Source organism: Ruditapes philippinarum, unplaced genomic scaffold (genome assembly GCF_026571515.1).
Source record: "Ruditapes philippinarum isolate M1 unplaced genomic scaffold, ASM2657151v2 ctg6254_1_1_1_1, whole genome shotgun sequence".
NCBI lineage: Eukaryota > Metazoa > Mollusca > Bivalvia > Venerida > Veneridae > Ruditapes > Ruditapes philippinarum.
The window spans coordinates 76132-84074 of NW_026853630.1; the positions used below are offsets into that span (position 1 = coordinate 76132).

A 7943-nucleotide genomic window follows, 5' to 3' on the forward strand; every position below is an offset into this window, starting at 1 on the left:
TTTTTATACATAATCAGTATTAATCACTTATAACTTTATTAACATTTTAAAATCGTAATGAGTATGCTGTGATTACTGCTATATAGTTTCATAAATATGAACTTGAAGCGTCCATTTTGTTATATTGTGAACTTAATGACAGAAGAACCACTTTGATTACTATTACTTTGAAAAATGACGCGATTAAATAAATGTTAAATTGTGTCCTAACTTTGATATGATGTCCGTTATTTTTATTCAAAGATTTAATATAGGGATGCTGGAATAATTGCCTAGTGCATTCTTGTTTAAAATGTATCCCGATTTTGTAAGACAGGAACATTATGACAATCATTTATATTTTATTTCAATTTTTAATTGTTGATGGCATTTCATGTTTTCTTTGTCTGCGCACTGGCAGGTCTATTTCTTCACGTGTATTTCATGACCGGGTCTGTCTGTCTGGAACAGACAGACCTGTGCACGTGCAAAAGAAAGACCTCATAACGGACTTTCTTTTGTTTAAACAGGTCTATTCGAAAAGTATAGACCTGTCACAAACAATAGAGGAGGTGTGTAAGAATACATAACATATTAGTAATATATAAAAATATTGAGGAAGATAAAAAAAATTCTAATCATAATAAAGGAACACTTTATCTTTATATATAATAAATTTCATGGTAAATAGAACCAGGCTATTTCTAATATAATCAGAATATACGATTTGTTCAAAGGAAAGTAAATGAAAGGGTTCTATAAATGTGAATATTAGTAATAAATGTAGATATACCGTCATGTAAGTTGGGTTTTTAATTGTTTTTGTTTTTTATGATGGCTGATTTTAAATATTCTTAGAATTTCATTCATGTTTGGAAGAATTTTCTTTCGGTGTATTCTTAATTAGCATCATCCCTTAGTCATAAGACATGTTTGATAAGACCGAATGTAAGCGCGCGGTCTAGAATGGAAGTGCAAGTCGTATTCTTGCGAAGAACAGGCGAGTACTGGTATACAAAATCCAAATTTTATTGTAAAAATCTGATGGAAAGATGGAGAATTGGTACGCAAAAATGCAAGTGACCAATTCTGGGAATTAAAAATGAAAAAGAAAACAGTAGGCGTTCTACAAACTAAAGCTGTGCTGGCCAAACGTAAAGAACTATATTCCCAATGGATCGGTAAAAGAAATGTGGCAGATTCATCAAAAGGGCTGGAGCAAAACTTTTAGTCAGTGATCATGCCGAGGGACCATTCCACGAGGTTACAAGTTAGGAAGAACAAAAGGAACTGCGAATTCTTGTGTGGAATTTAAAGGGATATTCAAGAAAATTAAATGATGAGGAATTTTTAGACTACATAAGCAGATAAGATATTCTGTTATTTTGTGAGACTTGGATTAGTGAAAAATGCTCGTTTAATTTAGAATTAAACGGTAATGAAAGTTTTCAATTATATGGAAATAAATTAAGTGGCACCAAGAAAAATACATACATTTCATAACACTAATGAAGGAAACAGTTCAAGGTCTAATAATAAAACAAAAATAGTGCGGGATGAAAATAAAATTTATTTATTTCGTTAATCTATTTCAAATGATATTTGAAAATAATTTTTGAGAATTATTGTGATATTTCTATTGACAAGTTTAACAGAATTATTACACACAGATGCATTATTGACGTTTGGCAAACATTCTCGTCACAATGGAAAGCACACAAAATTATACACGTCTAAAATGGTTTAATGGAAATTGTTATCATGCAAAGAAAGATTTTAAACTAGAAATATGTCCAAAGGCTTTTCAGCGTTGGTTACACGTTACATTATGATCGACCTGGGGTCATTTTTAGCCTCTCACAAGTCCAAAATTTTCTTGGCGAAACACTACACTCCACTGTTTTCTCTAGGTCGACTATTTTTCGGGCTACATGTACCACATGTTGAAAACGAAAAATATTTTACTAAGCACATTCTTGTAAACTTATAGGCCTACAGGTCAAATACTTTTTGAGTTATGCATGAACAAGTTGAAAATTGTAAATTTATACTAAGTTAAGGGCAATAATTCAAACAAAACTGAAAAAAATCACATGCAAAATCCAAGGTGCATAGCTTCACATTGATGTTGATCATTATTCCTGTAAAGTTTGTTGATTCTAACTCAAACACTCAGGGAACAATTAACACACCATAATGGAACGTTTTTTACTAAGACAAGCGCAATAACTCTAGAAATGCTAAATAAATCCATACGCGAATCCCCAGGTGCACAGCTACACATGCTGACCGACATTCCTTTTAAGTTTCATGACTCTAGGTTAAATACTTTTTAGCTACACATGACGCAAATTAAAAATTGCAAATTTTCACTAAGTCAAGGGCAATAAGTTTGACAAAACAAAATGAATCCAGAAGCGAAACCCCAGGTGCCCAACTTCACATGCTGATCACCATCATGTTTAATTTCATAACTTGGTCAAATACTTCTTTAGTTATGTGCGCACAAGTTGAAAATTGCAATTTTATACTAAGTCAAGGGCAAAATTTCTGACAAAACAGAATAAATCCACAAGCGAAACCCCAGGGGCCAGTTTTACTAACGTACTTACGCTTGAGATTTGCGTAAGTTTTAACAAACGTCCGATTTTTTACGTAAATGCGTTTAACTAAAAAAAATGCGTACATAAATTTTTCGCAAGTTTTTACGTAGAGTTACGCTTATAAAACATACGTTAATAAGACTGACATCATTTATGAATAATGGCAGAGAAGAAAAGTGAGAATTTTAGAGACGGACGTGACTGGTTAAATATTTTAACGGTGAAAGCGGCTCTAGAAAAATGCATTAAAGTAAGGAAAGGAGTTGGACAATATGACTAAATGGACTTATGGAAGTCATCATATCAGCTTAAAGGCGAAAGTTTTTTACTATATTGTTCTTTACAAATATATTTGTACCCCGTCGTGGTTGACCTCGACACAAAGTATCATTAACCCTTTCCCCCATGAGCATATTGTGAAAAATGGCCGTTTTCACTGAAAAGCCTCCTGTTACAAGTTCAAACTGCTATGAAACTATGACAAATGATTCAATACTAATCAAACGTGGCACAAATGTTGACTGGACCATTTCCTTTGTAACGACATGCTCAGTCTTAAATTTCCTACTACCCTGGCAACGAGGGGACATCTCAAAATTGCCAAAAAATCACTATTTTGCCTCGATTTTTTCCATCAAAATTTATTTCAAAGTGCTGCAACTTCTCAAGGGATTGAGATAGAGTCAAAGGCTTTTCAGCTTTGGTTACACGTTACATTAGGATCGACCTGGGGTCATTTTAGCCTCTCACAAGTCCAAATTTTTCTTGGCGATGAGGGGGAATCCGCCCCCCCCCTTCAAACCCCCCTAACAGAAGGGGGCACATCCCCCTTCTGGCAACACCCTGATGTATCTTTTGGATGGGGGCGGCGCCGAAAAAGTGCTCAACTTTTTTTTAGCAACATTTCTCAAACGAAAATATGTGTTTTGGGCCAAAAAAGGGCATTTTTTCACTATTTGAGGCCTAAAAAAAGGGGGGGTGAGGTCGAAAGTGCGTTGTTTCGCGTATATATGAGGTAAAGGGTTAACAAAAAATGATGAAAAACTTTGGAATCACCTAAAAACTAGTTTTTCCATGTAAACATGTGGTCTTTCACCTAATTTTGGTGAAAAATTGTTGTTTTGTAACATTTATAATTTTTAGCTCGACTATACGAAGTATATGGAGAGCTGTCCTACTCGCCCCGGCGTCGGCGTCCGCGTCCGCGTCCAGATTTTAGATTAAAGTTTTGGTGCAGTAAAATATTTTTCACTATAACTTTGTCATTTCTTAAGGTATCAACTTCAAACTTCAAATATATGTTCCTTATCATCAACCACATCTTATGTGACAAGGTTCATAACTCTAGCACCAATATTTTCAGATAAATCTCCCCTTGAACTAAAAATTTTCCTTAAAAAATACTATTTTTTACTGTTACTTCTTTATTTCTTAAGGGATCAACCTCATACTTCAAATATTTGTACCTTATCATCATCCCCATCTTATGTTACAAGGTTCATAACTCTAGCACCAATATTTTCAGATTTATCTCCCTTTGAACTTAGAATTTTCCATAAAAAATATTATTTTTTACTGTTACATATTTATTTCTAAAGGGATCAACTTCATACTTCAAATATTTTTACATTATCATCATCCACATCTTATGTGAAAAGGTTCATAACTCTAGCACCAATATTGCAAGAATTATCTCCCCATAAACTTAGATTTTTTTACTAGAAAAATGTTATTTTTTATTATAACTTTTTTATTTTTAAAGGTATCTACCTCAAACTTCAAATACTTATTCCTTATCATCAATTACATTTTATGTGACAATGTGCATAACTCTTGAAGCAATATTTACAGATTTATCTCTCTTTGAACTTAGGATTTTCTTTAAGAAATATAATAACTTCTTTACTTTTTAAGGTATCTACTTCAAACTTCAAATATATATTTCTTTTCATTACACAAATGTTGTGTGACAAGGTCCATAACTCTAGCATGACTATTTCTAGAATTATTCCCCTTGATCTTGGAATTTATGTTAACAAATGTTATTTTTTTACTATAACTTAATACATGATTATACATAATTGATTTTTCTTTCATAATTTTGTCCTCCTTACTGCGTCCAGTATTTTATTAGTCGAGCTTCGCTGTCTCCTGTGACAGCTCTTGTTTAAGTTAACCCTTTCCCCCATGAGCATATTGTGAAAAATGGCCGTTTTCACTGAAAAGCCTCCTGTTACAAGTTCAAACTGCTATGAAATTATGAAAAATGATTCAATACTAATCAAACTTGGCACAAATGTTGACTGGACCATTGCCTTTGTAACGACATGCTCAGTCTTAAATTTCCTGCTACCATGGCAACGAGGGGACATCTCAAAATTGCCAAAAATCACTCGTGGCCACGAGTTAGCTATCTCGTGGCCACGACTTAGTAACTCGTGGCCAAGATATAGTATCTCGTGGACACGACTTAGTAACTCGTGGCCACGACTTAGTAACTAGTGGCCACGACATAGTATTTCGTGGCCACGACTTAGCTATCTCGTGGCCGCGACTTAGTAAATCGTGGTCACGACTTAGTAACTCGAGGTCACGACTTAGTAACTCGTGGCATCGCGATAGTATCTCGTGGCCACGACTTAGCTATCTCGTGGCCACGACTTAGTAACTCGTGGCCACGACATAGTATATCGTGGCCACGAGATAAATTAAAACACACACCTGTCACCTTTGTGCCACCGTAAATATCTTTTAGAAATAACAATAAATTTATTTAAAATTTCATAAACATGCTATTTCAAGTCCAGTGATCAAGTGAAAAACTGTACTGTTATATATCAATACAGTTATCAATGTGTACCGAGTGTAATGGGTTAGAAATAACAAAGAAAAAGCTCAAAGCCATGCGATCGATCAAGCAGTTAAGCTCAATTTAGACAACTTCGAGGATTCCATTCAGTTTGTGTTATCGCATGGTTAGGAATTTTTCTATATTCTTACTATCGCTTTTATTTATAATAGTACAGTTGTTTATTGATTCATATAGGAAAAAACTCAACTAATATATAACAGTTGAGGGGTTTTTTTTTGCACCTTGTATAATATATCAGTGTAGTTTTTTTAAACGAAAGGGAAAGGACACAATTAAGAGAGGGAAAAGCACTGACGGCCTCAATATTTCAGCAGAAATGTCCCTCAATGTCGCCCCATTTTGGACACGCTTACTATATGGTGACCATAACAAGTTATCGTTTAAACTTTAAACATATATATGGTAAATAGTCAAACCGCAACTTTTAAATGGACCTCGTACGTTAAGACAGACAGACAGACAGACAGACAGACAGATATCTTTATTCACTCAAGCACATTTGTACAATATGAGGATTTTCTAATATAGCAAATATATAATACTTGATTTAGCTGGCCGTTCATACCTTGGTTAAATCAATTTTATACAAATATACCGTTAAATACACGTGCATTGGTAAAACTCACGTTAATAGATCAGTACAAGCAACAATGGTACGGGAATTTGCAATCTTCTAATAAAGGCAAAATATATAATTCATTTAAATCCATATTAGAATTTGAATCATATTTTAACTTATTGCCGCATAGTGACGCATTAAATTTGTTTAAATTTCGGTCTTCTAATCAAAAATTTCCTGTTGAAACCGGCAGGTGGGACGGAACAGTATTCAATGACAGAAAGTGCACACTTTGTGACCTAGATGATTTAGGCACCGAAAAACATTATTTATTAAGCTGCCCTTTCTTTATATATCAACGGTCAATTCTTACCAATAATGGCCAAATTTAAGTAATTATTAGAATATAGACATAATCTTACATTACATTTCACATATTTTGTTTGTTTTTATACAGTATAGTATCTACCTATACGGATTATGTTCTACTTTCAAACTTTATTACGGTCTCCCCCAATGTATTACTTATACACCTTTGTAAAACTTAAATCTGTGTTTTATTATTATTTTCCTCATTCTGTACTTATGTACCTGAGAGAATAAAGAGTATGTTCTGTTCTGTTCTGTTCTGGTAACTGACTCGTTTCATTATACTAAAACTATTACTCATCATGTTTGATAACGACAGACTTCCATTCAAATGAATTCAAGTGAAGCGATACATTCTTTCGATTTTACTAATATCTAATTTTAGTCCATATATGAGCTGTTCAGATCTTTTTATAAAATATAAAAATAAGTTTATAATTATGTACTTTGGAATGCTACATTTAACCATTTTAAGGCTTGCTTCTCAAGCAAACAAGCAAAATCTTAGGTTTTATAGAAAGTTACTCAAGTAGTGACAATGAAAACCTAAAACCAATGGTATAAAGGTTTAAACTGATATAGTATTTAAGAACATTGACATTTTCTATTTGTAAAAAATCTTTGTCATAAAGAATAATAATGCGAGATAAGTATGTCCATGTTTATTGAATTGTTTACGATCTATATATACTTATATATAGTTCCAGTAAACGTTTTCAAAATATATCTAATATTTGCAAAACATGGCATACTCACATAAAATATCTTTCAATTATTTTAATGATATAATTCAATTTCTTTAAACAAATAAAGTTATTTCTTTGAGATTCAATTTCATCAACGAATAAGAATAGTAGAAACATGTCTATTAAATTTTATAATTGTGAATACCTGCGTATAAATTCTTTATAAAATATATCTCGAAAACCCTAATTACCTTTTATAAAACAAATATAGTTATTCCTGTCTGTATGCTTGACATCTTATGTTGAGATTGCACAATAGTGGCTGGGTAATTTGAACTATTTATAAATAAGACTGATTACCTCATTTACCTAAATTTACGTCTCATCCTGTATCGGAAACCGAACTGATTTAAATCTCTTTCTTTTTTCCCTGCAACATGGAAATTTTCACACTGATATGATCATTTGTTGTTATAAACCATATGTGGTCCTTCCTTAGAATAAACAGAAAATGACAAATTTTAACTTAAATTACCTGTTACAACTTAAAAAAATTTGGGCCCCCAACCTGGGTTTTTTTTTTCCCCCCCCCCGCTTTACAAAAAATGTAAAAATTGGGCAAAAAAGGTTGGGGGGGGGTGTCCCCCCCCCCCCCCCCCCCCCCTACAAAAAGCGCGCCATGTTTTTCCAAGTGGGCGGATCCCAGGCCCCCGGGCTTCAGGGCTGCAGCCCCCGCCCCCCAGCTCGCCCCCTAAAGATACGTTTACCAGCTGGGCTGCAAAATATTTTTGTCAGTTTCAAACTTTATTGACTGTAGTGTACTCCCTTATCAAAACATTAATTGCTGTCATCCAGTTGTTAATCTCCTGCCTGGG

General features: G+C 33.6%; 1 protein-coding gene across 2 annotated transcripts in view; it reads right to left on the bottom strand.

Annotated features, from left to right (window-relative positions):
* The window catches only part of LOC132737402 (uncharacterized), a 32265-nt gene extending 24705 nt beyond the window's left edge, over positions 1-7560 (bottom strand). The window contains exon 1 of one of the 2 annotated variants that reach the window (XM_060724683.1): positions 7438-7560. The gene's annotated coding sequence lies outside the window, so the exon portion shown is untranslated. Of the gene's footprint in view, positions 1-7319; positions 7373-7437 lie in introns of those variants that run through there. The other variant, XM_060724681.1, reaches the window with a different exon arrangement.
* Positions 7561-7943: the final 383 nt, after the last annotated feature.